This window comes from Syngnathus acus, chromosome 2, assembly GCF_901709675.1.
Source record: "Syngnathus acus chromosome 2, fSynAcu1.2, whole genome shotgun sequence".
Taxonomy (NCBI): Eukaryota; Metazoa; Chordata; class Actinopteri; order Syngnathiformes; family Syngnathidae; genus Syngnathus; species Syngnathus acus.
In genome coordinates, this window is record NC_051088.1 from 19,172,226 (window position 1) to 19,198,384 (window position 26,159).

The 26,159-nt window shown below is 39.2% G+C and overlaps 1 protein-coding gene across 2 annotated transcripts in view; it reads right to left on the bottom strand.

Annotated features, from left to right (window-relative positions):
* LOC119116984 (beta-1,3-galactosyltransferase 1-like) overlaps positions 1–26,159 on the bottom strand; it is a 55,253-nt gene that overhangs the window by 13,852 nt on the left and 15,242 nt on the right. Inside the window, exons 2-3 of one of the 2 annotated variants that reach the window (XM_037242869.1) lie at positions 16,705–16,755; positions 8,810–8,920 (exon numbers count right to left, since the gene is read on the bottom strand). The gene's annotated coding sequence lies outside the window, so the exon portion shown is untranslated. The remainder of the gene's footprint in view (positions 1–8,809; positions 8,921–16,704; positions 16,756–26,159) is intronic. The other variant, XM_037242878.1, reaches the window with a different exon arrangement.

Here is a 26,159-nt window from a genome sequence, read left to right on the forward strand (position 1 = left end):
AATTGTGTGATTTCTTAAGATCTGTACACTTCCACTCATCTGGGATGCTTGGAAGCAATGCGGCATGGCATGATTGTATCACATAATTACTGTTATTGCTTCTCCAAAAAGTTATTAATGAGAACCACAACTTTTACCAAACTAAATTAACACTGGAGCATTGATGTGACGCCTGACGCCTGAATGCTTAAAGAACAGTACAAATGCAGACCGGTGGATATAAGAGGGAGGAAGTAAAAACACTATTTCCAAGTTACCGTATTTTCTGCACTATAATGCGCACTTTAAAGCCTTTCATTTTCTCAAAAACAGAAGATGTCGTTTAATAAGGTGCGCCTTTTTGTGTGGACCAAATTCCAAAATCTGTAGATGTGTGGCTTCTGCCACCCAATATATATGTAGGCGTAACATGTAGACCCAATGAAGCAATCAGAGTTCATTAAAACGGGAAACGGATCAGAGGACTGTATGTAATACGTAGAGTATATACCTCCGCTGCCGTTGATGAATAAAAATCGGTTTAGGCACAGCAAATACCATTAGGATCCCCTGAAATGGCATCGACAGAGACATGCTTACGAGGCACAATTCAAGCTTTCTGGAAAGCTGGAAACTTGGCATGTTTCATGGCGAACTTGCCCAACTTAATTTAGATACAGAAGATGAGGACTTGGACGAATTTGTGTATGAATATCGATTGACAATAAAATGAGTACAGTAGCCTACATGGTTAAATAGTAGAATAATGTACAACCAAACTCACTGTCTTGGCCCCGTTTGTTTTTTGTTTGTTTTTGATTCGGCTGCAATCTGGGGAGTGGGTTCGATGATACCCAAACTGAAAATGGTTGTCTGGATTCCACATCAACTAACCGGAACGAGATCTGAGGTGGACCACCTCCTCGCAGGTACTGCCATAACAACTGAGGGCATCTTCCTGCAGCTCTTCATTTTGACTATGGACATCTACTTTACTTTTTCTTTGGATTGTTTTATATTGTGTGTTCAATGTTTCTCACTCTGCATCTATTGCAGCCTGGTTGTCCTGGAAGGGGGATTCTCCCATCTGCGGTACCTTCTCAAGGTTTCTCAATTTTCCCCAGTTGGGGTTATGGGAGTTTTTTTCTTGCCCTCCTGGGAATTAGGATCAGGGTATGTTGACAATAATTGTTAACTAATTTATGCATATTCACGGGCTGACGAGCCTCATGACGGTCGTGCATTTAGGCCAAATCCCAATCCTACCTTTTAGCCCTTATTTCGCCCCTTTTTCCGCAGTTGTGGTTGGTAGCAAAGGTGTGACACAATTCTCAGAGGACTGGTATTCACATCAGGAAGGTGTGACAGCTCTGAGAAATAGCTGGTGGGCTAGCAAAGTGTGACCTGATGAGACACTAAGTCTTCTTGCATGATGTCACAAAAACTAAGAAGAAAAAAAAGCCCGGGTTATGCACCGATTATCTTCGATGTGTGTTTGAGGCGAGAGAGTTGTGAAACAGCGCTGTGCCGAAAAACACTTGCTTTGGAAAATGCTTCCTGTTCCCTGGGGAATGCAATTTCATACAAAACACAACATTGTGTAAGACAAGTTTGTTTTCATTTACAGCCGTTTCCTCGTTCCTCGCTTGGCCCGTTTTGGGACAAATCCACTCACGATCACGATTCTTAGTGAGGAGCAGGAATGTAGAGGGCTGAAGCTGTTAGCAAGGCAACATAAGTCTTATTTACATGAAGAAATATGCGCCTGAACACAGAAAAATTACTCTGCGTAATATTGAATTTTTTTTTAATTAGACCACATAATACACAAGTAAAAATGGGAAAAAAATTAGATGAGCAAATTTATGCGTGTGTGTGCGCAACATTTTTCCTATAACTATCCTATGTTATAACGTGGCCTATGCAAGGACAAACTAAATCTTTTTTTTACCGTATTTTCCAGATTATATTATAAGAGACTACTTTTTGCACAAGCTTTGAACTCTGCGGTTTATCTATGGATTGTTCATATTCTCTTATATATGGAAATTAAATATTAAAACACCCGAAGCGTATAGTCCAGTGCACCTTATATGTGAGCAAAACAGGATTTCCCCCTAATTTTAGCTGGTGCGGTTTATATTTGGGTGCGGTTTATAGTCAAGAAATTACAGTAATTCAGTAGTTGCATCTTTTATTAAACTGGCCTCAATAGTCTGTAATTTTTTTAAGATGTCATGCAATTTACGTAGCTGGTTGGAACAATCAAAATCCTGCCAACACACCTTCCATTTGAAACATAAACCAGATCAGAATTTACCATTCCAAATCGAACTGTAGTGGAAAGATGACTTTGATCATTACTCATTCAATTTGGTTCAGCAATTATTTTTACTTCACCCCTGCAGCAAACTAGTCAACATTGAGTATTTAAAAATTAGGTAATAACCTTAAATTTGCTTTTCCTGCGAGTCATCCATCCATTATCCATACCGGCTTTAAAATGGATAAAACATAGGAGTGCTTCTATGCAAATGATGCATGTGTGAACTATACATTGGTTGGACACGTCATACATTATATATGTGGGACTACGTGGCCATGAAGTCAAAAAGCAACTCTCGAGAGTGTTGCTATGGTGACAAAGGGCTTATAAGGCAAAATATGCAAATGATATGTGCATGTTGGAAGAGAACCTTAATGATATGCCTCCTCTGCGGTGGCTGCAAGGGGACACAGTCAATGAGGAGTTCCTTACTGGGATGCAGAAAGGTTAACTGGTATAGTCAGGGTAAGAACATTAAAAAAAAATCTGCTTGAAAATTAATTTGTTGTTCAGTCCTGCTTATAGAATTGTGTCTGTGCGAGTCGGGGGGCCGGTTGATGTGCTACATTCACACGACTGACATTTTGGTGGCCACCTGTACACTGGAGCATAATGTTGGGCTGATACCCCAAGTCAGAAATAATATATGTCCATAAGTACACAAGAGTTTCACTATTGATGACAATTCCTGTTATTTGAGTGGTAGAAGTCTGATCACACAAAGCCAGAAATAAGTGCTCTGGAAACTTCAGGAATTTTTCCTCACAATATTAGGCTGAAAAATTGCTTTGGTCTCGTGAGCTGGATTTGACTAGTTGCAAAATGGCCTCCATTTGGGCAACAGCACTTTCCAAAAAAATTACTGGGGTATGGTTGTTTTCATAAAATGATGGAATCTGATTTATTTTTTTTTTTTTAGCCATGTGTGGAAAGGCAAAAATTAAATACTGCTTCAACAACAGTGGCACATCAGAGAAGCTCTCTTAATCACGACACCATATTAAGAAAATGTGGGCGTTACAGTGTCACTAAAAGGACTCAATATTTCCCTAATCTCCACTAACACCCTTTGTAAAATCAGTCTAGTTTCGCCCACATAAAAGATGTACGAGAAAATTATAAGCTGCCAGGTCAGGTAATGAGTAGTAAAAGGATGAGGTAGTCAGAAAAACATGAATTCTAATTCCTCTCTAACAATGCACACAGTCAGCCTTGGAATATCGCAAAATATCATATGAATAGGATGTTAGTTACATTATCCAAACATCCCCATTGAGTTTCATTAGGGTATTAAACTTACAACACAATAATTATTGCACTATTGTGAGAAAGCTTGGGGTTTTAAAGTAGCAAGACAAAAAGTATTCCATGAAGGTTCTTGGTATCAGTAGGGCGGAGAGGTGACTGTCTAAGTCCTTCTCAAAAGGCTTTAGTAGTTTCTATGTGTTTTCTCACAGGTTTTTGTGAACATCAAATAATGTATTAGCGTGTTAGCATTCATATACACTACCGTTCAAAAGTGTGATGTCCTTATTTTTTAAAATTTCCATTTCTAGCAACCATCCCTTCAGTGTTCTAATGGTCCATTGTGTTTGCTAATTGCGTTAGAAGTCTAATGATGATTAGAAAACCCTTGAAAACCCTTGTTAGTTTTCATGGAAAAAAAACGAACGGTATTTTGAACAGTAGTGTGCATCCAAAAAAACTGTAATTGCTGCAGCACTATTCATTGTATGCTCACAACAACAAAACATTTGACTGAAAAATTGTCTGTTCACTACTTTGACAGTACAGTATTCATATTTTGTGATTAGGAAGTAGATACTGCCTATACCGAGGTCTGGCCCAGGGGGCCAGATTTTTACCGGGCCGCAGTCTCTGGAGAAAAAAAATAATCATGTGTGGCCTGTCAGGACTGTTGGCCACATGATAAAATACACTCGTACAAAAAAAGAAAAAAAATTTCATATTTCATCCGAAGATGGCAGCCGACCTGTGGCGCACTCTAGGGTACTTTCTGAAATAAGAGACGGTGGAAGTTTTTAAGGAATTCAATTGAAACCACCCGACAAAAAGTACAAACTAGAACAAACATATTTTTACCTCACAGTGTTTGAGACTCTTTGCAAAAAGTTTGGACAGCCCTGGTCTATTTTGATTCCTTTGTAGAAGTCCATAAAATTTAAACAAACAAAATCAGACACAGGAACACGCTTAAAGGCAACACAGGTAGACAAATGCCAAGTAACAATATATGGTAATCCTTGTTCTCCGCTGAGTATTTAATTTGGCGGGTTGTCTCTTCTCATCTGAGGTCAAAGGTGAGGATGACAGCCCCACGGCTAATGACATGGCCTGTGCCAAGCAGAGGACTATAGAGACGGGCGGGTGTGCAAAGGGTGCCCAATTGATTGCAAAGCAATGCTCAGAAAGGCATACCTCGGGGCTATGAGGTGTGTTTGGAAGTGTCAATGGTCAATGTGTCCTGCAATTCACATTATTTCAATTCTATCATCTTTTTTATCTGGCATTAACCATACACCATTTAAATAACCTACTCACAGGCAGTGTAGCTGTTTTTTTGTCCACATGACGTCCACATTCAAATGCAGCATTTTAGTCACGTGGACAAGTCAGTCAGTCATCAGTATATTTCTTGTGATGTGGTCACATGGTTATATGGTATACACAGCCAATTGGTGCATGTACACTCTAACAGAAAAGTGGAGAGAGTGCTGTAGTAGCCCAGCTAAACAATATACCTACATATAAATGACCCAAAACATCAAATTAAGCATATTTCTCATTATTTTATACCAAGACAAAACACTTTTCATGTCGCGATTTTGTGAATACCGTGACAATCCCAGCTATGCAATGGCGCAGGTACTAGTGTCACTATGTTCAAATTTGAAACTGCACAATGTAAAAGCATTGATTGCAGTAAGTAATAGATTAAAGCAATAAATTGATTTAGGGCCATAGTCTCCCCTGTGCTCAAAATGTCAGATAAAAAACACATAGCTACGCACTTCTCTGACTTCGCAGATTCTCCCATCCACGTAAGTCTGTCTATTATCCACTTTCTTGTCAGATGCAGTAGGCACTCATAAAAGGTGCCGGTCAACTCTGACTTTCCGTGCATGGTTGTGTCAACTTAAGCACTTTCCCTCTTACGCAATATAGAGGCTTGTAAGTGCAGCACCCCTGTGAAACTTCCATGCAATTACAACACAATCAACTCCCATTAAGCTATTATGTATGTATGTAAAATGACTGAGTGACCGATGCTTTGTTGAGCTCGGAGGTTGTAAGAGTCGGTTGTAAGAGGCTATTAAAGTGTTTTAACCATGGTGTTTCTGACTTGAGAAAATCATCGGGAGCCAACAACTGCACAGAGCAATTCCACTTTCAACATGATGCCGGAGGCTAGAATTAAAAGACCAGCTTATGGAGGTTTTTTTTTTTTTTTTGAAAGTGCAGGGCTCCCACTATTACAATAACTACAGTCATCAAGATGACACAATGATGACTTGATGAGAGGTAGATTCAATTAACCACTTGGTTGGTGACACGAGAAAGGTTGGGCACAGTGGGTAGAGCCCCCATTTATTAATTTCCTTTTTTAATTTATGGACCTCCAAAGATGCATCTATCTCCTTATTTAATTAATTTCATCCAGAATAAAAAACATGCTCGCCATCAAAAGTGTTAGATAAAGCAATGTGCAGGTTCTGAAATACTCAATGAGTCACCCCTCTTTGGTGTTTGCCCACTTGCTTCCACGTTACAGGCGGAGGTCTTGATGGGAGAATATTTGAAGATTAAAATTGCCCAACCAAGGACACAACAAGGGACTCTCGCAAAAGAAAAAGTAAATCCGGCCTTTTGTCCACAGTAAAGTACATTACTAAATAACAAGAAACTCTCAATGCAATGTGATATAGACAATCGCAGCGTGGCTTTAATCATCAAGAAGCTTCTCTCATTAAACACCTAATTAAAATTCCCATACAGTCAATGTTAAGATGTAACTGAGAATCTGTTTATAAGTTTAATTAGGCTCATTGGTATTTGCTCAAGTGCTCATTGAATCATAGTAGTTGTAAGAAAGAACCAAGAGTTCTTGACTTGGCAGGATCACTCAGTGTGCAGCGGGCTTCAGGTCACTTTCACTTTCGACTGGTTAGTCATTTTAAATCAAGGAGTGTGGATGAGCTAATCAGAGCTCTAATTAGCTATATCTTGATCAGATGATACACAGTAATTGTCAACATATTACTTGGAGACTTTCGATTAAATTAATCATACTGCACATATGCAAAGTGAATGCCAATCACTGCTATGCTATTGCAGCACTTGCTTGGGTTTCATTTTAATCGGAAAGGGTTCCTAATGTGGTATGATCAGTTTGATAATTATTCCAAAAAATACAACCAACTGAGTAATAATTCCATTTATTTGTGGTACTCATATGGTGGTTGGCAATTCTATAAAACACATTATCTTGTGGCCGCAGTAGTAATTGTGGTTGTTAATGTGGGACCAATTAGTAAGACCCATCAAGCTGGAGTGCTCTAAATGGACAATTAGATTTGATCAGACTAATGGCTCACTGCCAGAAAGGAAGAAAAGCAAATACAATTTACACCATCATGGGGCATTTTTTTCGTACACTTGCACGCTCTAAAATGAACCAGTCTTACGTTGTTACACATACATTACTAATGCCTCTCCTACAGCCTGCAACCTCTAATTTATTGCATTTGGACAAAAATATACAAACAAAATCTCGTCTGGGCTTGGTTCCAACTGACCTTCATCGAAAAAAGCAGCCGAGAAAATATTTATCTGATGTTTTACAAAATGCTATAATCAACTATATTAACAGCTATAATGAACTACATAATATAATTCATATAACACATCAGCCTGTGTATGGGTAATGAGAGGGTGTTTATTTTCGATTTATTGTGCACTTGGAGTCCCCAGGATTGTAGAAAATGTTAATCTAATCCCTCCAGGTGCTGCAGATATACTTTTGTAATCTGTTTGGGAAATCTTTTTTAATCCGTTCAATTTTATTCATTCCCTATTACGTATTTCAAATAATTACGTCACAGTCTTTGCAGCGGAACTGCCGAACAAGATCCTGGGTATGGCCAAAAGGTTTCGCAAATCCGCCATCTTTATTTCTCACGAGTTTCTGACAGTGACCATTGTGATACGTTCATCTGAAGTTGTGGTTCTGCAGGTTCATGTTATTCACTGTCCTCTCGCTCTGGGTCAGATTCTGGCTCCAACATGTACAGTTGGATGGACTAGTCCTCTGCTGTTGATATCTTTTAATTAATCAAAAAGGTTTGTGCACCGCAAGATAAATGTACCTCTGCTAACAAACTACAAATATGTCCGACCAGAGTAGAGGTGCACACTTTGCAGCCTGGAGGGGGCGAGGTGTGAAGTATCTCATTTGTATTTAAAGAGACCACACCAAAACGACTTCCTCCACATGCTCCTTAGAAAATGGGTAAAAGAGATGCGATAATAACGATGAATTCAGATAAAAGCATTGCTGATCCATTTTATATAGACCACGACTGAAGGATTAAAATATACAAAAAGAAGGATTTATAAGCATGTCTACTTTAAGTCATTATATGAGAAAAGATTTCTACAAATATGTTCAAATGTATTTTTTTGTTCAAACTCTATTGATTTTGATACAAAGATTCTTTTTGCTCTATTATTAAATATCAGTAGAGGAAGAATTACGATGCTGCAAAGGAGCCTAATAGCTCGTCAGTCGCCTGCTGCATAGTAATGACTGCCAGTGTGGGTTTGTAATTCAAACCACACCACACATGAACATACACAGCAGGGATGTGGGAAAAAGAGGCAATTCCATTGGACAAACAGCAGTACTGGTTAGAAACATGATTCATTACACTCCTTTACCCCAGATACGCTAATAGCTAATTCGTTCTAATGTTCGTCACAGGTTTACAGCTCGCCAATGCTTTATTTGATAGCACACCAACAGCAGGCTATGTACTTTGAACTATGCTGATTTATGACCGCAAGTAATATTCCAATTCTCAAGTGCTCACTGTGAGCAAGGCTTTTCGAAATGGGTCAAGAATCCCACACCGGTACAAAAATGCATTTCAAAAACTGGTTGTCTTTCATCCATCGTTTGAGTTGGGGATTTTCCCATATCTCCAATGTTTGCGATACATAATGATTTTCCAGAGCTTGGCTTTCGTTTGATGACCTCTGTTTCAGGGCATACTTCATTTTATAGTCAATAGCATTATAGATAAAGAGTGAGAGTTTTGTGGGACGGGCAGAAGGAAAATAAGATTCTGATGAATAAACTGAGTGGGGATTTTCAACAAGGAAATACAAAAGTAGAAATGCACGTTTATAGTTAACCAAAATATATCTGTCTCATTAGCAGCTCAGAATGTCTGAACATGTGGCTGCCTTGGGCTTTGGACTCACCTTGGCATATTGGTGACATCAAAGTGAATATGCAAAAGCCTTCATGGATGCTGTGCTGCTTACTCTTGACAGACGCCTCAATACACAGTACGACCACCTGAATCTATGCGTCTGTCACACAGATGCATTGGAAAAAACAGAGGAATTGTGTCATTTGGCATATCAGTCAGTCACAGAGGAATATTAATTGAAATCTCTGCTGCAAATGAGTCAGAAAACACACAGGCTGTCAAGTGTTGAAACGAACAAGCTGCTTGCTTGTTTATACAGCACATCATAGTGTGTTAAAAGGGGATCTGAGAAAAACTGACCCTGGCGATTGCTTGATGCAAAAGGCATTATTTTTCAGGTTTGCTGATCAACAGAGAGATATTCTTTCTGTTGTCACAGGGAAATGGGGACCTACCGCAAGCTGTGAAATGTCTTTGGTGAAGCAAATGTTCATTCTTCAGTGGGTAGGCAAGCAGACCCCATATTCCCAGCACAGTTGTCAATAGAGCCTGTTTACTCACATATGAGGAATGTCAACACTTTGGAGCAGAAGAGGGAACTTTTCACTTTGGTTTGAGTGACAACTGCACTCTCAAACTCACTTTCAGAGTCTTTGTACAACCCAAAAAATGGAATTTTTATTGTAATTTCAAAGGGCAAATATTTCTAGCATTTTGTAAATGTGTTTAAAGCAACCACATGTATTTATTTTACCTAAAAGGTAATAACTATAATTGCTCAAGTGTGAAAATAAATAACTGAGTGAAAGTGTTGTGATCCATCTTTGCCAAAAAAAATGCTTGTACCACTATGTCATTGCCTTCCTGCTTTTTGCAACCCCGCAACAAAATTACAACTAACAAATAATCACAAATATTTGATTTTTTTTAACTTAACCAAGTGTTGTCTGGTTAAACTTCAAAATTGGCACAGCCGACAAATTGTTCAAGATGACACGTCATCCTGCAAGCCGAAAGTTTGCAAGATTGAAATGTATTGTTCCAACCTCTTTACTTTGTGTGTAATAAAAGAGAAAATGAACAAAGCTCTGGCAGAAAATGTATTAATGACTTAATCATCTTTGTCAAAGGAAATACTAAGTGGTCATGTAAGACTAGTTCTGAGCAAATCGCGGTTTTGACATCCAGCTGAGATTTTCCCAAGTCTCTAATACTTGTTCTGAGCAAATTCCAGTATAGACATCCATCTGAGATTTTTCAACAGTCTGCACATATTCATCGAGCCATCAATTGCTGATCTTGACTCTGAGCAATAGGTCAGGTGCAGCCTATAATTATCACTATTAAATTATCGGTCTCTTTTGTCATCTTGTCTTTCCGGTGTAGCTCTCTTTTCATGCAAACATATCATTGACCAGCTCAATTAAACCCAATTGTGCTTGCTCAATTGTGTTTTCTCAAAGCACCCTGTCTTCCTCCTCCACGGATGGTAAATTCATTGAAGACACTAAATTGCTCATAGACATTTGTTCCCCTCTAGCCCAATGCTAGCTGGAATGCACTCCAGTTTAGCCGTAACCCAGAATAGGACAAATAGATAGATCATGCATCTATGGAGGGTCCCGAAAAAGCAGCATGTGTACTGCAATGTTCATGTTTGCACAGCTTGCAAAAAAAAAAAAAAAAAAAAAAAAAAAAAAAAAAAAAAAACCAGCTTGCAGCTATGTCACTGCCCAATGATGAGACATGTGTAATTGTTAATTAAGAAAATACTCTGTTATTTGAATTAATTTGACTGAATTATCTTTGTCAGGGTACAGAAAATATGTCATACAGCAGAAATACAGCTGTCTCTGTTTTGATTTCAATTGCAATGATTAACGTTTTATATCATTAAACTAATTTAAGATTGTTTTATGATTTTCTAAATATTGAGGACAGTAAGTGCGCATATTAATAATATTCATAAGAATACGCTTCCAAAAGATCAAGATTGTTTTGTGTCCTCATTAATAGGAAAAAGTGGATTTTATTCTTTCTGCTCAGATTATGCACAAGAATCTATGATCAAGGGTTTTTAGCTGGAATGATGCAATATATGAATGATTTGTGAATATTTCACATTTTTACCATAGTCAGTCTTTAATTACATTTTTAAACAGGGTGATTTTGAGGGTAGTATATATTTAAAACCTCACATCAGAAGATTAATGAAGACCAACACTTCTGTGTTAATTTCTTATAATTATCATGATTAAATATGCACAGTCAATATTTTGTAATGTAATTCAGTTGAATGTTTCAAACATGCAGTACAAAAAAGAGAGATGTGAAATGCTTTGCGCTTCCATCTTTGCCACTTTAACTTTATTCATTTTATCTAAAACTCTTTAGGGTAGGTCTATTGCAGGCGCTACCAACGAAGTGCCGGCGGGCATCAGGCAGCCCCCAGGGACCTCATGAGTAGTCTGTGAGCCTGTTTTAAAAAGAGCTCACCAGTGATGGCACATTGTGATTTCAGAGTAATAATGACAAAGGGATCATTTAAAAACATGAAGACTGGCAGAAATTTACACAAATACTGTTTTTTTTTGTGTTTTATAGTGTTTACTATTTACGTACGGCATTGGTTGTTTTAAATTGCAATAAAAATAAAGTTGAGTTTGTATTTGAGCAAATGTTTTATTTCAGAAGTGCGTATCAAACTGGTAGCCCTTTCACATGAATCAATATTAAGATCTGTGCTTGTACTTGTTCCCAGACTTGGTAAGCTTTCACAGGAAACAGAAAGGCTTGCTAACAAGCTGTGGATGTTGAAAAGGCAAAAAGTAATGCTGGTTGACCCCTTAGATGCATTTACTGCACGATGAGTCAGTCACGCATCATGAAATACACTATCTTCAAAAATTCAGTCTCATACCGCTATAATCTCTAAACTGTGTTGGCTTGCATTTGATCCTGGGGGATTTCCTGCCAGAACACTCCAAATGATATTATATGGATTAAGGTTAATGTACACACTAAAGGCGTTTTAGCAACAGTGGTTAATCCAGAGTTACTGCTGAATGCTGTCACTAAATTTTGTATTCTATTGCTAGGTTTTCTCCCCACTGTCCAAGAGCATGAGCAATTCATTACACTGACAATAGCCTCATTCTTTCTTGGAAAACTCTTTCATGACACTTTCTGGGAAATTATCATTTCATGTTCATTCAATTAATCTCAGGGACAGCCTTTTATTTTTTTTTAGCCTTGAGCATAATGCAACAAAGTTGTTGCTGTTTTGCTTATTAATTGAAATGTTGGTTGGCTTGAGGAAAAAATAAAGGGGTGCAAATTTGCAAAAGAAATCACTTTGTGTCCAAACTTCTCTGGCAGAAAATTCAAAATGGGAAGTTGAAGCGTTTTTTTTCCCCCTCATGCTTCCAGTCTAATTGCACGTCAAGGTGAGAAAATTCAGCCCTCCCCGCATTACTACCCCAGGAGAGGCCGGCTGCCTCCTCTGTGTGATTCCTCAGTCCTGGCAGGCAGCTTGGACTCCAGGGTCCCTTTTGTCATTTCCACTTCAATTACAGCCGTTCTCGCAAAGGGAGCCCCCGCTGCACTGCGTATTTTCAGGCGTCCCTTGAAAGACGGACCCATCCTTGGCCGGCGGGAGCATCGACATTTCGTTTGAAGACGAGCAGCTGATCCCGAGTAATCTGACAATGGAGCGTTCAGAAAATGCCTCATTTCCTGTCTGATTCTGGCCAAAATACGACCTTCCATGACAGACAGTGAGTAAGGACACAGGCCTGACCCGACGTGTATAATCCTTTCATAATGCCCTTCATCGGAGGGCAAGGGGTCGAATAGAAACAAAACGGCAGCATTATTTCAGCGAAAGGCAGTGTGGAGACAAGCAGATAAAGTAAATTGGTCTTGCTCTGACACAGGACTGGGGGTGATGGTGCTGATGACAGAAAGGGTCACTGGATGCCATGGTGTGAGTGCTACAGACATTTTGAGGGTGTGATTGGTGGGGAGGGAGAGGAAAGGAGGTGGTTGTCCTGAATGACAGATTTGGGCTCAAAGTTTTGTATCCTGTGATGGTGCGGAATTCCAATGGGGAGGAAGAGACAAAGAGTGCTTTGGCACAAAACATTCATAAATGGCCTTCTTTCTGTGACATCTTGGAGTTAGCCAGATGTAGGCATTTTCCTCCACTAGCATACTAATGCAAAGGTGGCAACCATACTGTTGCGTGGTGTCAGACCATAAGGAATTAAGTCCATAAGGAATGAAGTCTTTATGGGAGTGGCCCAAAGTATGGATCACTCGCTGAAAACCTGATTATTTTTGGGAGGCTCAAATGAATTATTACGGCTCTTCATGACATGTCCTAGATTTTAGAGAAGGTACTTTAGAGTTGTTTAAAAAGCTGCAGAACAATCTGAATACATATAAAATTATTTCAGCTTGGAATTATATATATATATATATATATATATATATATATCTATATATGTATACACACACGCACGCACGCACGCGCGCACACGCGCACACACACACACACGCGCGCACACACACACACACACACACACGCGCGCACACACACACACACACACACACACACACACACACACACACACACACACACACACACACACACACACACACACACACACACACACACACACACACACACACACACACACACACACACACACACACACACACACACACACACACACACACACACACACACACACACACACACACACACACACACACACACACACACACACACACACACACACACACACACACACACACACACACACACACACACACCACACACACACACACACACACACACACACACACACACACACACACACACACACACACACACACACACACACACACACACACACACACACACACACACACACACACACACACACACACACACACACACACACACACACACACACACACACACACACACACACACACACACACACACACACACACCACACACACACACACACACACACACACACACACACACACACACACACACACACACACACACACACACACACACACACACACACACACACACACACACACACACACACACACACACACACACACACACACACACACACACACACACACACACACACACACACACACACGGCGTCTATATGGCATATCTATGGCATACCGCTATTTCAACATCCACCTGATGTGATATAATGCAACCGAGTTGGAAACGAGGCAGCAAAAATACATTGAATACAGAAAATACATAACTGTTACTTTCAACAGTGAATATCATTGGAGCTATTGATGTACATACAATAATTTGGTGGGTTTACAGTGCAGTCATCATACTAGGTGGCAGTTTTGCTGACACTGCTCTGATGCAGGAACATCACCCAATATCACCCCAGTTCAATAAAACCCTCATTTGCATTCGCTACTTGCTGATCCCTGTGTGATCTTCACTCTATGACAGGAGTTAAGCTGCCAGAATGTAGCAGGTAAAGTCTTTGAAGAAGGCTGCAGTGAATCAGAATCAAATAATTCTGTGCTTGAATTTATTACCATTTCATTCTAAACAGCACGGAGATGTCCTGGTGCACGCCATAAATCAACAAGCACTTATTCAACAATAGGATCAGAAGAGCATCTCCTGTATTCAACGTTCTTTTGACAATTTAATTTTAATCAAATTTGAATCCTGTTTTTACCATTTGAAACCTCAAGCAGCTTTATTTCTTAAACATTTACTACATGGTGTAAAACAAGATATGCAGATAAACCTCTTTCTTTTCAAATAAATCAGGTTTTCTATTAACTCGCTTAAAGCCATTCTATTTTATAGTGTTGAAACCAAATGTGGGTTGAAAAACTGCCCACAGTGCCAAAGTGTTCCCCACTCATCAGCTCTTCACCGCCCACTGCACTACAAAGAATGTCCCACTGAGGCCACTTGCCATGGTTTATGCCCTTAACGGCTCTCTTTAATTCCATTGTGATTCATCTGCAAAAATCGAATAACTGCCTGCAATTTTCATGAGGAAACAAACGTTTCTTCTCGACTGTGGAAAGACTTCCCGACACCCCTAAATGAATCAGCAGATAAAGTCAGACCAATATGTCATTGCTGTTGGCTGCTCATCACTCACAACGGAAAACGGCGCTTGACAATTCAGGCACAGTGTTTGCATTTTATTCTGGATAAGTGCTCTATTCAATAACATAATGACACATGAAGAAGATGTAGGAGGTCACCGCACAATATTCATAGGGAAAATGGATGTGGCCACTGGACATGATAAAGCAGCCTTTGAAATGTCCTTGATAAATTACTATGACACTCTCTATGCAAATAGCTCAAATTGCTGGACCTATAGCATAAATTGTTAAATTGCCCCATCGCTGAAGCCAGAGGAAGCTCACATCAGCAAGTGTGACCTCCAAATCTCATATCTATCAAATTTATTTCCTGTACACGCACTTGGAAAAACATAATATAAGCTATACAATAGGTACTGTACCTTCACATCGCTCAATGTTGTTATATGACCATTATAACGTCCCACTTCCAAATTATATTAAACATTTTACACTCTTATGTGTATCTATACTTCACAAACCATATGAAATACTATGTATGATGAGCATATATGACAAACGGCTCCCCGGCCACACATTTGTGTCATAAAGTAAATGCAGTTAGGTACTGAGATGTTTTAGGAAATTCCAGTCTCTTCAGTTAATTTCATACTTTGTCTTGTCGGACTGGTATTGAGTCCTTTATTTGTCCCACATGGGAAAGAGAACTGCCAATGTTTATATGACTAAGCGTGTATAAGCAAGTTTAAGGGGAGTTGCAGTACTATCTTAAAACCTGATGTAACTTGGGGCTGGGGAAGTTTGGGCTTGTTAGCATATCATTTTTTGCTATAGTTATTTGAATAACTCAATCTGTTAGTTTCCTGTTTATATAAAGTTAGCATACCGTACCTACCGTTCAGCCGGTTGTTGCCTATTCTGTTTTTATTTAAAATTTCCTGTCAAGATGACATGTCTGTTCTTGGTGTTGGATTTTATCAAATACATTTCCCCCCAAAATGCGACTTATACGCCGATGCGACGTGTATATGTCTTTTGCTTCTTTATTATGCATTTTATGGCTGGTGCAACTCCGGAGCGACTTATAATATGGAAAATACGGTAAACTATACGACTTTAATAATGAGAGTTGGACTAAAATGAAAAATCAGTTTATAAATAATGTCAGATATAAACAGACAAAACATGACAAACACTGCACGTAAGGTGCTCATTTCCTCATTCTCTTGATTCACCCATGGAAAGGAAAATCTTTTTAATATTTTCAGCGGTTGAAACGGATCCAAATAGAGTTGTCCTCATAAATTGTGGGGCCGATTGATCACTGTTATTTGGGTATTATTAGCCAAGTATTTACAATGATTGAAGGGCACAATAGCGGACTAATTTCTTATGAAATATGAGTTATTTTGGTCGCTGTTTTTCTAACATCACTTTGGGGATCTTTTTGGTGAGGAACTAGCGTTTTAACATGGCAAAAAGATCAAAAGTCAATTTAGCACGATATGGCTCATTTAATACATTACAACAATCTTATAATTCAAGAACGGAAAAAGCATCTGTGCTTTTTCTCAGCATTTCCGCATAATTAGCCCATACAAGATTGATGCATATGCAATAAAGGTGAGAAAGCCTTTCATTAAACAACATGATTTTAGATGAAAACCACTGTGGCAACAATTTTTATTTCAAATTTCCCTCAGTAGGGAGAGGATTGCTCATGATGAAGGGCCATTTAAACCCAGGAATAGGCGTAATCCTTGACTGAGCAGCAATTTGACAGGAAGCTGGAGTTACTGTTGCATATCGTACCTGACGCAGCTGGCTCCATTCCAACACAATAAGAGTGCCCACTTCCTATCCCTGAAATAGAGAAAAAAAAGACTGTCAGTGGAGCCCACCGAAGATGAATATTTCAGAAATATAGTTGGGGAGAGTGGGTTTTCAAAACGGTTACACAGTCTACAATCTCATTAAAAAAATTTCATTGCTGTTCACATACCAGAAGAAAACAGAAGTGAAGAAGAAAAAGAAGAAATACGAGAATAAAAATATATATAAGAATGCAGAGAAAATGAAAAACTAGAAGAATATAAAGAGCAAGAAGAAATAGAAAAATAAAAAGAGACTAGAAAGAAGAGGAATAATGAAGAAGAGGAAAAGAAAAGTATAAGGTTTATCATTTTACAGATATACAGTTCACAGATATTGCTATTGGGGAAAAAAAAGATAAAGGTTCAGTCCTGTTAAATCGTCTATCCAGTGAGTGAGGGCGGGCGTAGGAGTCACCAAAAATCATCCCATTAAAATCAATTTTTTAAATTAAAATTTAAAATTATGGAGAGTGAGTTTACTCACATATTCACTCAAGTGACCATTTTTTGGGTCCACTCCAACGTGATGCTAACTGGCACGCTGGACGTTTTCATCTCCAGCTAAGTTGCACCCCATAAATCACATCTCATTACAACCATTGAAGTAGTCTATTGATAGAGACACATTGAAATCTGCTGAAAAAATAATTTACCAAATGTATTTTGATTAGCCTTAATGATCATTGACAACCATGTACTCAATAAATGACATTGCTAGTCCATAAATTAAAAGAAAATGCTCAGTTACTGTTATGAACACTCATAATTTTTCAAAACAAAACAAAGTAAATGAATGCAACACTGCCTGAAGGAGAAATATATATTTGATGCACAGTAATGGTGGCAATTGGAGAAACCTTAAAGCCTTGTTACAACGAGTGTCAGTTGTTTAGGCCTAGTAGTGCTCAAAAATCCGTGGAGGAATTTCAGTATAATGACTGAAGAGTCAAAATTGTGGACATGCAATGTTGTTGTCGGACAGCAACAATATCTGCACACCAATGAAAGTTTGGCTTTGCTCGAAGTAGACAAAGGGATGCATTTTGTTTCTTACCAGCGATAACTCATTTGTATGCTGCAGGTTCTGTTATCTACGGCAACAAACAGATGAAGGAGGACGTATCTATTGATGAATGTGCTTTCATGAGAACTTAACATTCAAGACTCACTTATGCCTTCAAAAGGTCACATTTAATTCTCTCATATCAAATGTAGTTTCTCACTCCATTAAAATGCGCAGGCTATATTTTAACTCACTTTTTGGTACTAATTCAACCCAGAGATGACATCAGACACTGACACAAAGCTAACATCAAGTCAAATGAACACATTCAGCATATTATCTTTCAATTACAGAATTCTTGCTCACTTCCTTGCTACTGAGGCGAGTCAGCTCACTATGTTTTTTGATGTGAGTGATATGTGAATTGGTGTGTGACTTGATGCGGGGAATTGCACCGCTAATTGGTAATTGAATAAAATCATCACCCTGTGAATGGTAATTTAGTCCAATTGCAAGTAGCCAGAAAATGTATTACTATTTCTTGCACCAGTCCTGGACTATTTTGAAGTGAGTGAGTGAGTGAGTGAGTGAGTGAGTGAGTGAGTGAGTGAGTGAGTGAGTGAGTGAGTGAGTGAGTGAGTGAGTGAAGGAGGTATGAATATTTTTGTTTCGTCATAAGCAGACATCCAGGCAAATTAATAAGAACTTTTTCAAGTTTTATATCTTCTCTTAAGTCTTTCATTAGAATAAAACATGCATGCCGAGTTAAATATTAGTAATCCACCCAAGCCATTAAAAATAAACAAACAAAAATCCACCGCCATGCAAAAATATTAACAAAGTCCCAAAATGTTAAAAGCCCTTCTTCACAAAAAAAAAAAAAGTATCGATTCTTGAAATGCGATGAAATCAGGATAATTAAAAATTTGGATCATAGAAATAATTCTGTTTTAAGAAAAGATTGTGTAAAATGTGTCTGGAATGTATTTAATTTCATAAATATGGACATATGGGTCATTAAAAATACTGTTTCAAAAATACTCAATCATAAATGACTATACATTTGTGATATGCTTTGACAAAACCAGGCTTGTGTGAGTTTTTGGTATATGTTCGTTCATTCATTTGTTCATTAAACATCCGTTTTATCATGACATTTCAGGGTTCAGATTAGCCTCAAAACATATAGATTATTTTAACATAGAAATTACGGCATTCATGCAAGATGCATCAATAATCTCAACTGGGTCATGAGGCAAATAGTGAGGCAGCAAAACCTCAACCCCATTAATCATGACATGGAACAAAGAATGTTGACCAGGCCTGCTCATCTAACATCAGTGATCTTTCTGACCTCACAAATGCCCTTCTGGATGAAGTAACAAACATTTCCCACTGGGCGGGTCTCCATTTTTCTTCCCTTATATTTTTCTATGGGTATAATGGCGCCACTGTACCAACACTTTGGTCGATATAGTTGAGATCGACTTCTGCCTGCATCAACAACAGCACCAGTGATAATGTTCAGAGAAAGTGAGGAAGCAAGTTCAAGTCAGACTGGAGCCCTGTGACTTTCCTGCTAATAGGCAGAGAGTAGAACCCTCTGGATAATTGGAAAGCCCTTCCTGCCCTCCAGCTTGAGTGGCATGCCTCAGCCACGTCGAGTCAGTCACCTGATCGGAGCTCAGCTACTACGAACTGTCGGCTCAAATCCAGAGTAATCACACACTTCCATTAACAAGCGACTCACACACTGAAATGTGTTCTCAGAGAGGCGGCACGTCCAGCTCACACAGTCGCACAAAGACGCATACATGCAAGAGCGCACACGCCTGTGAGGCACACACACACCGACGCAGACGTTCTAAGGAGGCAGGCAGTCACCTGGCAAATTAGCTTATTTGACAGATGCACAGACATACTCATTGGTATATTACAAACAAGCTCCAGTAGCATTGCAACTACTGCAAAATGCTAATTCAGACCTCAGACACTTTCCTTGTGGAATCATGCCGTGCCTGTGTTGTCAATTAAAGTCATTTTTTTTAGATGCTGGAAAAAGTAACACCCCCTTGTCAGTATGTTAATTACTAGAATGTGAATAATGACTACCATTCCATGATGATTGCAATCGTTTTTCCTCTGTATCAATAAGGACCATGTCACGATATCTAAATCTCAGGGTTCGATTTTATTATGGTATTCATCTCACGGTACAATAATGATTATCATGGGAAGGTCACAGTAGATGTGTGTATGCTACAAAACATTATTATTTGTCAAAGGTTTTGGGTGAACAGAGATATGAATCTAATTTACAGCTGAGATCACGCAGTTCATGCATCAACATAGCCTTTTCAGGATTTAGCACTTTTATTATTAGTCTTGTGGAATCATTGATAATGAAGGTTTTGAAATTCCCAGGTTTAATTGCCAGTCCCTTCAAACTGACTTTCCTATAACATTCATTCTATGCTTTGCAATATATGACGAGCAACTGAGGAATGCCCTATTTCTTCCCCCTCATGGCAGTATGAGCCAGCAGCTGCGCACAAGACCAATAAATAGGTCGGAACATCTCAGTGACCTCTGAGCGCACACAATCATGTTTACTGAGTGAGGTGCTATCGAAGCATTCTTCAGCATCCATATGTCATCTCGATTGTGCAGCAGGCAACACCACGCATCAGCCTACTCCTTACTGCTGCCACAGGACAGAACTTAAGTTTAAGTAAAATTGAAAGTGTTTTGAGCAACAGTTTTTCAAAGAGTGAATGGAAAATAAATGACATGGAGAAAACTCGTGAATAGGCACCAAACAATCAAGAGGAATTAACGAAGGTCAATGGACTATCTTCTCTTTGGTTTTGTTATAACTGTCTGCACTGTCATTGATTTTTAGCCTTCCCCACCCCAGCGAGCCTGTCAAAGCATGACAGATTACACCTTTTGATCCCAATGAGGCCTCTCTGCTCCACTGTCCGCCTTCCAGCCAACATCCCTTCTGTGGTGCTGTCGTAATTTGAGGAAAAGTTCTGAGCTTCCTTTGTCTACTCTGCCCACTCATTCCGACAAATGAAGTCTTGCAGTCTTGTTCTGGCGTCCTAGCAGACAGTCTAACAGCCACCCAAAGTTGAGGCTCAGTCACAAAGGCGCCACCTGCCACCCTCGGCGCCTCTTTTAATCAGCGCTGGATATTCTTTCCACTTAAAACAATACAATTAGTCTGCACTTGGGGCTCACCCTTCACTCTGAACAGCTAATAGCTGCAATTGCAAGACTGAGAGGCACAAATTGTAGCATAATCAGATGCAACTAATTATACTGCTGTGCTGATGAGGTGAAGACATTTAATAGCCCCCCCCCCTCCAAAAAGAAACACATTATTTGTCTCCTCTTGCGTTTGGGTTGCCAGCGCTGAAACAATCAATCCAATCATACATTTAAGTGTGAAGAATGTGATTTCATGTTCACGCGTAATGGAAATAAAATGTTAAAATTTCATATAATGATGTATCAAGTGCCAACAATTATTATGGTTGTCATGATTATTCCTAAAATACACACAAACATCGCAGATAAATACACACACAGAGAATTGCAAGACCTTGTATTTGCAATAAAATGGTAAATGGTTTGCTCCCTACAAGGTACTCAAAATGCTTTTTCCTCATGCACTTCATGATGACACAGCATCGCATGAAATTCAGCACCTTGCTCAAGGAGACTCAAACCCACAATCATAGGGTTAGAAGACAAGCACTAGAGACCCACTCTGCTCCTTTGCATCATTACATGTTCAATTACAGTCATACGCCCCTTGATGGCAACCATCACAATTATGAGGGGTATTAATTTCCTCATGCTACAGTCTAAGAGAAAAGAGACGATGGGGGTTGCCGAGCTGCGCGAGTTGATTGGATCCTTCGTTGCCACGGGCAAACTGTTGGAATTTAATGTTGCAAGCAAGGACAGAATGTTCTGTAACATCCTCCAGTGAACTGCTGCCACAGGTCAGAAAGTGCACAATAATGAAGCTGACGTTACAAAAATGATCATGGTAAAACATCAGTTAATCCAATCGGATTGTGTAAGTGGACAATATATTTCATAAATCCTGCAGCACATGTTTAGAACATCCAATTGTGCATCAAGATTGTTGGTTTTAACCTAAGATCTTGCTTGCTTCTGTTAAACGCAAATTTTCAGCTTCAAGTGAATTAACAATGTAAAATAGTGTGTCATGGTTCTATCTTTGTGATACCAGCACTACTACCAGGCCAGCCTTTATAAGTTTATTTTTTATTTTTTTTATCATGCATGCTATAAAAAGGTCTGCAGACTTTTCAAACGCTCAAGACAAGGGAAATTCCACCATCCAATGCACACAAAAAAAACTGTTGAATTTGCTACAACATAAAATGTGAGTTTAATTTCCAGCCAGTTCCCAAATGTGCTGTCCACTTCTCATCAAGGATGCATTAAATCCAAAGAACTAATTTTGCTGGACAATGCACATATAACAAGACAGTTACCTGAACCTACATTTGTATACAAGACCAATTAAAATGCTGAGAACTCTACGGAAAACACTTGAAAATTGTGTTCCAGCTGCATGTTCAAACGTATAGGCATCTAACGACCCAATGGGCCTCATTCACCAACAGTGCATACACACAAATTTGTGCTAAATAATGCATACGCACGTTTGAAGCGCAAGTCAGTGATTTATCAATATGTGCGTACTCTTCACACACTTTCGAACCTCCTCAGACCACACTTAAGCAGAAATAATAATGCGTCACCTTTCAAAAAACAGCCAACACAAATCTTTTACCCACGACATATTTAAACTACGGTCGATCATAAAAAACATTTTAACGATACTAAGATATCAGGAATTTTCAATCAGGTTGACCAATGTCCTAAATTCCTGTGAAAATGACACTTCTCATCACTTTTACTCTCATTTAATTCAAGTGCTCCCATGTGCAGTATATACTGTTTGTGTGTACCCTGTGAGAGTACACGCTGTGGTTGCACAACTGGAAAAGCTTATTAGCTAGTTAATCCAAGGCTTCAATGGTTCCTATCTATCATGTCCACATGTATGGTACAAATCTCAAATTTACAGTTGACAAACTGAGAAATAATATTGTTATCATATGTTGGCAGTTTCTTCGTTTAGCAATGTTGCTTCATGGATATTTAGAAGGTCAGGCGAGCGTACCCGAACACGATAAGCGACTCAACCCAAAAACATTTAGATTAAAATTAAAAACATTTGATAAAGTAACTCCTCAAATCTCAGATTTTGTGCTGCACAGGGGATGAAGATGTTTGGGAAGCACTTCTCTAAGCAATGCTCAACAACTCTGACTCGGGGGGGAGGAAAAAACAACCAGTGATTGCCGAAGGAACCTTACAAAAATGAAAGAAGAGCTTCTTGTACATGAAGACTGTGTAGTGATTTCAAAGTAATAATTTCTCGTCTAACAAAAAGATCTTAAATCAATAGCTTCAAAACAGCCCAAAAGCTTCTGTTGGGACACAAAAAAGAATAACAACAGAGCAAAACTAGCGGGATATGAGTGCAGACTTTGAATACTGCCATTTCAGAGCAAGAGTTATTTGCAGACGCCTGATGGACTCAAAAATCCTAGGACAAATTCATTTAGCAATCAAATTGTGTCTTCTGTTTGGCCACTTCAGCTCTTCATGGTAAGATTTGGAATTTAGTTTGTGTTCAACCAAAGGTGTGTTTCATTGTGATAACCAATCAACAGACTGAAAGAGGACAATCAATCAATCATTTGATCTGAGGCGACCGTTATGGGGGGAAAAAAATCCAAGCCATGTGCTTGATTCTATTCTGTGACGAACGGATTAAGTGACAATAATTGGCACCGATCTTGCTGCTTCCTGCGTCACGCTTCCTCTCGCACAGCCTCAGAATACAGTCTTGTTGACAGCTTCACTGCAAAGAGAGCAGAGGATCCATCCTCATCATCATCACTGCCATCATTATCAACAAATTTCTCTTCAACAGAGCCCAAGATGGACGTTCCTGAATCATTGTCATTGTCTTTAAATTAAACATGGGTGTGTTGGTGGCAGCAGGGGGAAACAACGGATGGTTCTGCTATCACGCGGCAGTCAGGGAGAGAGGTGAGGACAGGTTTTAACACATGAACAAGCAAGAGGACAAAGCAGGAGCAAAGCCAGCAAGATCCACTATACAGGGTGGGAAAATAAGAGGTTGAGTGGGAAGCAAGCCTTCAGTGTTGGGCTGACTCATTCCCCAATCCTGGGCACGCACTGTTTCTCTTTGTGGCCTGTGTCGCTCCATGACATCAACATCGCATTGAAAATTCCATGCAATCCTCTGCAGCACAAATACATTCATGAATGTATGACTGAATAAGCAGCAGAAAACACTAACAGTTGGCGATGAATGGCAAGTATTTGAAAGGCTGCAGCGGCTGCAGTGCACCATGCTGCTCAAAAGCAATGTTATATAGCTCAACCTAATGTGACAGGACTTAGTGGGATCAATTGGATTGTATAGCGGGATTTGGCCTCTTTGAAATAAAAGAACGTAAGAGATTTTCTTATTGTTCGGGTTGGCCTGGCCACTATTTTGTAGAAACAGTAAATATGGCATAGCCCAAGGCACGGAAACAAAACCTGCCAGTGTTGTTGTTCTTTCGCCTGGGAAGAGGAGGTGGAGGCATGAACAAGACAAACAGTCAGAGGTTATGCAGGATTCTTCAATTCCACCATGAGTGATTTTTCAGTGCTATGCTTCCAACTGGGTGGTGAGAGTTTGGGAGATGGAATTTTTCTGTTACAGCCAGTCTGTGCCTGCCAGTGCAAGGTGTTGCTTGAAGAATCCGTTCCACTGTACTGCTAGTCAAGATGAGCTCATTTTGGGAAATTGAGATTGATTTTGAACCAAAGGGTGCCAGAAGCTGCGGGAAAACAGTGGGCTGTCAGAATAGGAAGATAAAAGGCAAGCTTTGTACAGTACGCCTTGCAATGTTAGGTTGTTAGTGCTTCTCAACTAAAAGTGTGTGGTCATAAACGTTGAAGATTTATAATGATTTTTTTTAATGAATAAAAAGAAAAAATACAAGTACGGAAAACAGTTTGATTTGGGAATATACCGGATCCACCTTGCATGCCGACTTCCTGTCTGGCTCGTGTAATTTCTTTAGCTGCGTGAAAATATGCTTGCAGTATCTGGAAAAATATTGCGGGGTTCTGCATACGGACTACGTACGGACCACAGACTTCTGTGAATTATCAACTCCAATGCGTTGTTAGTAACTTGTTACCCTTGCGGCGTCCATACAAAGGCCGCAACGCATCCGTTCCGCAGTCAATGTGAATTAGCCGTAACATGCATACTGATTGTCAACATAATTATGACCACTCAGACATTATAATGACAACAACGTAATGAAAGCCAATACAGTAGCCTACTGTATCAAAAAGGAAGCCAGTCTTCAAAACTAGAAGAAGCTATTACATTGTGTTCTGCACACGTACACAAATATCTATGGCAGTAAATAAAACTAAGTGTGAGTTTATTGTATCACCAAGGTGCCCTTTTTTCATATTTTGCGGGCAGAAAAAATCTATCAATCTGGCATGTAGTGAGAAATCTTAGACAAACACAATTTGTTACTCTTGATTTATAATCTTTCATTCGTCAGAGAAATCATGGGTGCAGGTTATTCAGAGACTATAATATCTATTTTGAACAGCTATCAAAATCCCAGCTTGGGCAAAAATTGTATGTCCATTCAAGATTGGATGGAATGTGCCATTTCTATCAGGGGAAAGAAAGGAAAAAAAATCTGAAACATTATCACTCATGTGCAATGTTCTCTTTTGTGCTATTTCTGTGTGAGCTCCTGGTACCAACATTTCCTGAGGGAGCCATCCCAACGGATGAATACAGTTGAGTCTAAGTCTAAAATTATGGCCTGTCAAGGTATAATGTATGTTAGATAATGACAAGTTAACTAAAGATCGGTTTCAATCAAATATATACGGTACGCTGTATACTATATGTAAGACAATTTGAGGGAGTGTCAAATATTTCCAAACCTAAATACAATTCTGACATCACAGATTCTGACATCACAATTTTAAACATCTTTAAACATCATATCTAAGTCCTGCAGCACGCATCCAGCTAAAGTGAGTGACAGTCATCAAATAAGATCTTTCAAATGATTATATTACAAGACAGAACTGCATTTGCGTCAACACAGCATTTTCTTGCTAACGCTAAATCCAGATTGACATTCATCGAAAGGCTTATAAGCAAATTTCATGGGAAGCGAGAAGAGATTATACTGAAGCTGTCAGCTGCACACAGC